Below are 8,955 nucleotides of genomic sequence, written 5' to 3' on the forward strand. Positions count from 1 at the left end.
GTATAATGTTGTAAGTTTCTTTTACCTGTGAAGTGGTATGTTATTATTTGAAGGTAGAATGTATTAAGATGAATATTTTAAACTCCTGACAATTACTGAAAAAAAAAAAGAGGTATAGCTAAGATGCCAATGGAGAAGATAAAATAGAATACTAAGCATAATTAATTCAAAATAAAAATGGGAAAATCTGATAAGACAAAGAGAAAACAAACTGTAAGATGGTAGAGTTTAAAACAACCATACTAGTATACATATGTAACAAACCTGCACGTTGTTCACATGTACCCTAGAACTTAAAGTATAATAATAAAAAAAAAAAGAAAATTGCCATCAACTACATTGTTTCTGTTAGAACTTAAAGAGGAAGGATTAGATTCTACCATTAAAAATTGTTGTTTGATAAAAAAAAAAACAACCATACTAATAATTGAATTAAATGTATATGGTCTAAACATTGTAAAAGGCAAAGATTGTCAGAATGCACAAAAAATGAATAGGCCAACTTTATGCTGTCTACATAATGTCCTCTTTAAATATGAATGCAAAAACAGGTAAAAAGTAAAAGAATGAGAGAATACATATACACCATGGAATACTTTGCAGCCATAAAAAAGAATGAGTTCACGTCCTTTGCAGGGACATGTATAAAGCTGGAAGCCATCATTCACAGCAAACTAACACAGGAACAGAAAAGCAAACACCGCACGTTCTCATTCATAAGTGAGAGTTGAACAATGAGAACACATGGACACAGGGAGGGGAACATCAACACCGGAGCCTGTCGGGGGATGGGGGGTGAGGGAAAGGAGAGCATTAGGACACATACCGAATGTATGCAGGGCTTAAAACCTAGATGACGGGTTGATAGGTGCAGCATGGCATATGTATACCTATGTAACAAACTTGCACTTTCTGTACATGCATCCTAGAACTTACAAGAAAAACAAACAAACAAACAAACGAAGAACGGGAGAAGGAAAATAATGCCAACCATGGAAATGTTGGTGGCTGTATTAATATCAGAAATATAGAACTCACAATAAGAAATATTACCAAGGAGAAAGAAGGATAGTTCATAATGATAAAAGGATCATTTTATTACCAACATATAACAACCCTAAATGTGTACGTTCTTAGAAAATATGTCTTAAATCACACTAAACCAAAAATGATAGAAATAAAAGCAGAAATAGACAGATTCACAATTATATTTTAGTATTCTAGCACTCAGTAAACAATAAAATAGGAAAAAACTCAATGAGGACACAGAAGATTTAAATAACATTATCAATAAACCAGTGTGATCTAATCAAGATCTATAGAATATTTCACACAATAGTGGCAGAATACACATTATTTTCAAATGCTCAAGAATATTCCACATGACAGACTACACATTGGGTCATAAACACATATAAACAAATATCTAAATAAATAAGTACATGTCTCTGTTGAAATCATACAGAATATATTCTTCGACCACAATAGTATTAAATTAGAAACCAATAACAGAAAAATACCTTGAAAGTCCCAAATACCTAGAAATTTAAAAGTATACTACTGAATATCACCTGGATTTTAAAAGAGTCAGAAGGAAAATTAGAAAATATTTTGAACTGAATGAATATGAAAGCACACTACATCAAAATTAGTATGATACAGTAATTAGAGAATAATTTATAACTTTACATAATTGGAAAGGAAGAAAACTCTAAAATCAATTATCTATGCTCCCATCTTTAGAAGCTAGGAAAAAAAGATCAAATTAATCCCAAGATTAATAAGAGCAGAAATAAATGCAATAAAATGGACAAGCAGTAAAGAAAATAAAGTCAATTGCTGGTTTTCAAAAAGGCTCAATATATTCATGAATCTCTAGCTAGATGGATCAAGAAAAAGAGATAAGACTCAAATCCCCAGTATCAGGAATGGAAGTGGGTACATCACAACAAATCATACAGACATTAAAAGTATTATGACTTGGGAGGCTGAGGCAGGAGAATGGCGTAAACCCGGGAGGCGGAGCTTGCAGTGAGCTGAGATCCGGCCACTGCACTCCAGCCCGGGCGACAGAGCGAGACTCCGTCTCAAAAAAAAAAAAAAAAAAAAAGTATTATGACAAAATACTATGAAAATGCCAATAAACAAAAATGACAATAAATTTGACAATTTATATTGTTAAATTAAATTAAATGTGGTATAAATCTTTCTCAATATCTTGAGTTCCTACATAGCAAACTCACCTAACATAATGGCATTATGCAAACAAACTACAGTCTAACTTAAGAGTGTTGTAATAAACAGCTGAGTCTCAGGCAATCACAGGCTGCCAAGTGATCATACTATGTTCCCCATAAAGCAAATGCCTCATCACACCATGCCCATATAAGGCAAACACTGAGCTGTAACCAATTGGCTATTTTTGAGTATCACTTCCTGTTTTTATCTATAAACGCTGCCTTCTCATGTTGCTGGATAGAGCTCTCTGAGTCTTTCTGGGTCCTGAGGGTTGTCTAATTCATGAATTGTTCTTTGCTAAATAAACTCCATTAAATTCAATTTGTCTAAAATTTTTATTTTAGCAACATGAAATAGAAACATTTCTTGAATGATTCAAATTACCAAAACTAAATCAAGAAGAATCTGAATCGATGAAAGAAATTAAGTTTGTAATTTAAAAAATCCTTCTCACAGAGAAGGCCAAATGGTTTCCAGATCAGATGGCTTCACTGATTAATTCTATTATACATTTCAGGAAGAAACCATACCAACTCAATACAAACTCTTTCAATAAAACAGCAGAAGAAAACACATCCCAATAATTTACAAGTCCAGTATACTAACACCAAACAATGACATTAAAAGAAAAGGAAACTAAAGACATGCATACATCACAAACATAGCCACAAAAATGTTTAACAAAACATTATAAAATTGAATTTGACAATATATTAAAAAGGATGATATAACATGATCACAAGAGTTTATGCCAGGAATGGAAGGCATGTTTAACATGCAAAAAAAATCAATGTGATTCCACATCTTAACAGAATACAAAAGAAAAATTTTATACTTATGTAAATGGATGCAGAAAAAAAGCATTTGCTCATTCATGATAGAGTCCTAGAAAACTAGAAATAAAAGGGAATTACTTCACCTGATAAGGTGTGTTCATGAAAGCCAGCAACTGAATTTTTCAATTTTGGGGGGGAGCATTTTACTTCCTCCATAAAACTATTAAATTATCTAATATGAAAGTGGAATTCAGTGAAGAAATGTTCCCTACTGGAAAAATACAAAATGCTGGATATTGTGTGAACAGTTTCTATGCATTCTATATAAATGAAACTATTGACTATGACTATATAATACATTATTGAAAAAAGAAGATGGCCTTCTTTTTTTTCCCAAATGGCTGTTGAATTTATTTGCTTAATTAATAATGGTCCTGGCAAAAATTAACCAATGCTGAGACATTTGTAATGAAATACTAATTTTAAAAATCCGTGACACCTTGGTAGAAATTAGAGTTTATACAAACAAAAAAAGAATCTTTGATATTGCCAGCAGCTATAAAGTGAATGTACTGAGACTGACAGGACAGCAAGAAAGCATTTGCACATCTATATCTGACACCCGACCATACTTTCAGTCACCCGAATATCTTCTCTCCAGATTGAAAAAAAATGGTATGCTGATTTCTATAACAAAGCTTTTGTTTTCGTACAAAAATCAAATAATGGGCAGAAGATATCCTTCTTAAGCTGGATGACAGATGAGCATGCTGAACACAAAGCATGGTTTGCAGGGAAGAGATGTTTTTAACAGAGAAATTAAGGACCGAGTTTGAGGTAATGATGGAACATCCAGATGGTCGCACCCAGGACATATACTAACATGAAGCCAGAGACTGTACACTAATGGGTTTTCTGTGACATAATGATTGATGCCATGAGGGTGACTGAGATCTGCAGGAGAACGAGTGTAGAGAGATGAGCAAATGGCTGAAGATTATGCCTTAAGTATGTCTCCATTTAAGAATGAGAAATGGGGGAGCAGTGCACAAAGGAGTATGCATTATTTCTTGCCTCAGTATTTTGGGGTAAATAGGGTAAGGAAGAGAGGGATATGGGAAGAGAATGTCCTGTCTCTCCATCTCACTTATAACTATCTGTTTTGGCACCAATTTAATAAGATCCAATAGTTTGATATACCTGTTAAAGGACTTAACATAACATTAGGCTGCATTAATATCAGTAATATTTCTGTAATAAGGAAGGTGATAGATCTCCCATTCCCTACTTGGACTTTAGCTGAAGTTCTGCACACTCAGACATAGTTTTTTTTTTTTTTTTAATACTTTAAGTTCTAGGGTACATGTGCACAACGTGCAGGTTTGTTACATATGTATACTTGTGCCATGTTGTTGTGCTGCACCCATCAACTTGTCAGCACCCATCAACTCGTCGTTTACATCAGGTATAACTCCCAGTGCCATCCCTCCCCCCTCCCCCCTCCCCATAATAGGCCCTGGTGTGTGATGTTCCCCTTCCCGAGTCCAAGTGATCTCATTGTTCAGTTCCCACCTATGAGTGAGAACATGCGGTGTTTGGTTTTCTGTTCTTGCAGTAGATGAGAATGATGGTTTCCAGCTGCATCCATGTACCTACAAAGGACACAAACTCATCCCTTTTTATGGCTGCATAGTATTCCATGGTGTATATGTGCCACATTTTCTTTTATTTTCTTTTTTTTTTGAGATGGAGTCTGGCTCTGTCACCCAGGCTAGGGTGCAGTGGCCAGATCTTAGCTCACTGCAAGCTCCGCCTCCTGGGTTTACGCCATTCTCCTGCCTCAGCCTCCCGAGTAGCTGGAACTACAGGTGCCCACCACCTCGCCCGGCAAGTTTTTTGTATTTTTTTTTAGTAGAGATAGGGTTTCACCATGTTAGCCAGGATGGTCTCGATCTCCTGACCTCGTGATCCACCTGTCTCGGCCTCCTAAAGTGCTGGGATTACAGGCTTGAGCCACCGCGCCTGGCCGTGCCACATTTTCTTAATCCAGTCTGTTACTGATGGACATTTGGGTTGATTCCAAGTCTTTGCTATTGTGAATAGTGCCGCAATAAACATACGTGTGCATGTGTCTTTATAGCAGCATGATTTATAATCCTTTGGGTATATACCCAGTAATGGGATGGCTGGGTCATATGGGATTTCTAGTTCTAGATCCTTGAGGAATCGCCATACTGTTTTCCACAATGGTTGAAGTAGTTTACAATCCCACCAACAGTGTAAAAGTGTTCCTATTTCTCCACATCCTCTCCAGCACCTGTTTTTTCCTGACTTTTTAATGATTGCCATTCTAACTGGCATGAGATGGTATCTCATTGTGGTTTTGATTTGCATTTCTCTGATGGCCAGTGATGATGAGCATTTTTTCATGTGTCTGATGGCTGTATGCATGTCTTCTTTTGAGAAATGTCCGTTCATATCCTTTGCCCACTTTTTGATGGGGTTGTTTGTTTTTTTCTTGTAAATTTGTTCAAGTTCTTTGTAGGTTCTGGATATTAGCTCTTTGTCAGATGAGTAGGTTGCAAAAACTTTTTCCCATTCTGTAGGTTGCCTGTTCACTCTGATGGTAGTTTCTTTTGCTATGCAGAAGCTCTTTAGTTTAATTAGATCCCATTTGTCAATTTTGGCTTTTGTTGCCATTGCTTTTGGTGTTTTAGACATGAAGTCCTTGCCCATGCCTATGTCCTGAATGGTATTACGTAGGTTTTCTTCTAGGGGTTTTATGGTATTAGGTCTAACATTTAAGTCTCTAATCCATCTTGAATTAATTGAAGGAGTAAGGAAAGGATCCAGTTTCAGCTTTCTACTTATGGCTAGCCAATTTTCCCAGCACCATTTATTAAATAGGGAATCCTTTCCCCATTTCTTGTTTTTGTCAGGTTTGTCAAAGATCAGATGGCTGTAGATGTGTGATATTATTTCTGAGGACTCTGTTCTGTTCCATTGGTCTATATCTCTGTTTCGGTACCAGTACCATGCTGTTTTGGTTACTGTAGCCTTGTAGTATAGTTTGAAGTCAGGTAGCATGATGCCTCCAGCTTTGTTCTTTTGACTTACGATTGTCTTGGCAATGCAGGCTCTTTTTTGGTTCCATATGAACTTTAAAGCAGTGTTTTCCAATTCTGTGAAGAAAGTCATTGGTAGCTTGATGGGGATGGCGTTGAATCTATAAATTACCTTGGGCAGTATGGTCATTTTCACGATATTGATTCTTCCTATCCATGAGCATGGTATGTTTGTATTTGTTTGTATCCTCTTTTATTTCACTGAGCAGTGGTTTGTAGTTCTCCTTGAAGAGGTCCTTTACATCCCTTGTAAGATGAATTCCTAGGTATTTTATTCTCTTTGAAGCAATTGTGAATGGAAGTTCATTCCTGATTTGGCTCTCTGTTTGTCAGACATAGATTTTTAAGAAAAATCTGTACCACCTGTACAGTAGTATAAAGGAAAATGGAAAACAAGAGTACAATAGTTCAAAGGGTTGTGATTTTGGAGCCATTAAAGAATCTGGTCAAGTTTGATCTAGTGAAGTGAAAAAAGCAGAACCAGGATTGGTTTAAGAATCTCTGACTCCAAATAACTATACCTCAATTATGGAGGTCCTAGGAAGTCAGGCAAGTGTGTGTTGCTTTATTTATGAAAAAAGTGTACTCACGTATCTCTAAATATGTAAGGTACACAATTGATTCCTTTTTTATTGTCTTGAGTAGCAGGATCTGCTCCTAGCAACGTGCAGATGGGGCTTATGTAAGCCCTAAGCACTTGTGTATGACAGAGGCACAGAAGGTTCTTCCTTAGGGTGAGAGAACTTCGAGAAAGATTATTCCAGTCTGTCCTCACTTTTGCTCTCTCTTTCTTTTTTCAGCTCACATAGAAAAAGCCTTTTTTTTTTTTTTTTTTTTTAGTATTTAAGCTCAATTACTCTTACTGTGGGACAGTGGAGGCTGTGTGTTACACCCATAAAAACTATTTGTCTCCATTTCCTCTCCAAAAAGGTAGCATTGCAGCACTTCCTTCTCTGCTTTCCCTTCTCTCTCTTAGCCAGGGGCTCCATTGCTCAGGGTTAGAATACACAGTGAACTAAAAAAATCTGTCCCAGAAAGGGGCTATTGAACACTCAACTGTCTGTTTGATGGTTGAAGCTAAGCTCTAAGAGTGAGAGTAAAATGCTGATGGAGCAGGTTTGGAGAAAGCTGTGATGACAAGAATTATTACTTCTGCTTAATTTGAGTGTGAGGCATCCTCACTTGTGCCAGGTAATAGAGGTACTGAGATTGTCCTGAGTGAGTTGCAGAGAAGGGAGAGGTGTTAAACAGAGATATTGTATCCTTGAATTCTGTAAAGAGAAGTGGCATGCTATCAAGAGAATAGTTCTGTATCATAGTAGGAAAATGTATCAGAGGTGTCACGTGGACATAGAAGTGAGAGAACTGAAGGTTGAAGTGGGTTCTTGGGAAGGTCAAGGCCTCTGCTGTTGAGAAAATCTGAAGTGTATGCCAACTAGGGTTAGAATTGCTGCCTCACAGGAAGTAGCACCCATGCAGCCACCAATTAGAGCTGCCCTGCCTGGATCCTTTTAGTATTTTAGGATTGATAAACAGGTATGAATAAAAAATGAGCAAACTCTTGCAAGGTAAAACTAAGGAGAAAAAATAGAAATAGTGCATGGAAATGAGTTAGAAAAGAATAATACAGTATATAAGTACAAATCTAAACAGGTATGCATAAAAAGTGAGCAAACTCATGCAAGGTAAAATTAAGGAGAAAAAAATAGAAATAGTGCATGGAAATGAGTTAGAAAAGAATAAAACAGTATATAAGTACAAGTCTCCATACCTGTTAGCACATAGGAATAGTTTTGGTGTGTGCTAAAATAGTTTTTCCTTAGAGCTTCAGGTTGTAAATAGCCAAGGCAAGTCTGCTTGGTGCTGGAGTCTGGAGTCTTTACTTTTCTTCTAGTTTTAGCTCTCAGAGGCCTGTTCAGGTTCTCAGAAGCATAGTACCCATTAGCTACTTTGTTAGATCTACTGTGAAATTTGGCTTCTATATCTGTTTTTACAATTTAATGTTGGATCAAAAAGACTGGTTGGCCTCTTAGAAGCCTTTTTAAATTCTACTGAGCTGGAAACTGTTAAGAGAAAGAGCTGTTTACTCCCTGAGGAGTGCTTCTGAGTTACTTCTACTTCATAGGTTCTAACCTGTCATCAAGCCATTCCATTTCAAGTTGCCAGCTGTTTCCTTTCCTTGAGACAAACTCTGACTTAACTTAGATTTGATTCTCCAGGTTTCCTCAAAGAACTGATCTGGTCCAGCATGGTGGCTCCTGCCTGTAATCCCAGCACTTTAGTAGGCTGAGGTGGGAGAATCACTTGAGTTCAGAAGTTTGAGATCAGCCTGGGTAATATGGTGAGATCCCATTTCTATAATAATAATAATAATAATAATAATAATGTCAGGTGTGGTGGTATGTGCCTGTGATCCCAACTACTCAGGAGGCTAATGTGGGAGAATAGCTTTTCCCCCCAGTGAAAACAAACTAAAAAAATTGGAAAAAGTGACTATTACACGAGATGTACAAATATAAACGTAAGGACACGGGAAGCATGAAAAAGCAAGGAAATATGACACCTTCAACGAAACACAATAATTCTCCAGAAGCAGAATACAATTAAAAAAAATTCACAAAATCCCAGAAAGAATTCAAAATTGTGACATAACAAAGCTCAGTGAGACACAAGAGAACTCCAAGAAACAAAATAAATAAATCAGAAAAGCAATTGAAGATTTAAATGAGAAATTTACCAAAGAGATATATAACATGAAAAAGAACCAAAGAGAAATCCTGGAACTGAAGAAGTCCTTGAATTAAATACAAAATGCA

The sequence above is a fragment of the Macaca mulatta genome, chromosome 4 (genome assembly GCF_049350105.2).
Source record: "Macaca mulatta isolate MMU2019108-1 chromosome 4, T2T-MMU8v2.0, whole genome shotgun sequence".
In the NCBI taxonomy this organism is placed as follows: Eukaryota; Metazoa; Chordata; class Mammalia; order Primates; family Cercopithecidae; genus Macaca; species Macaca mulatta.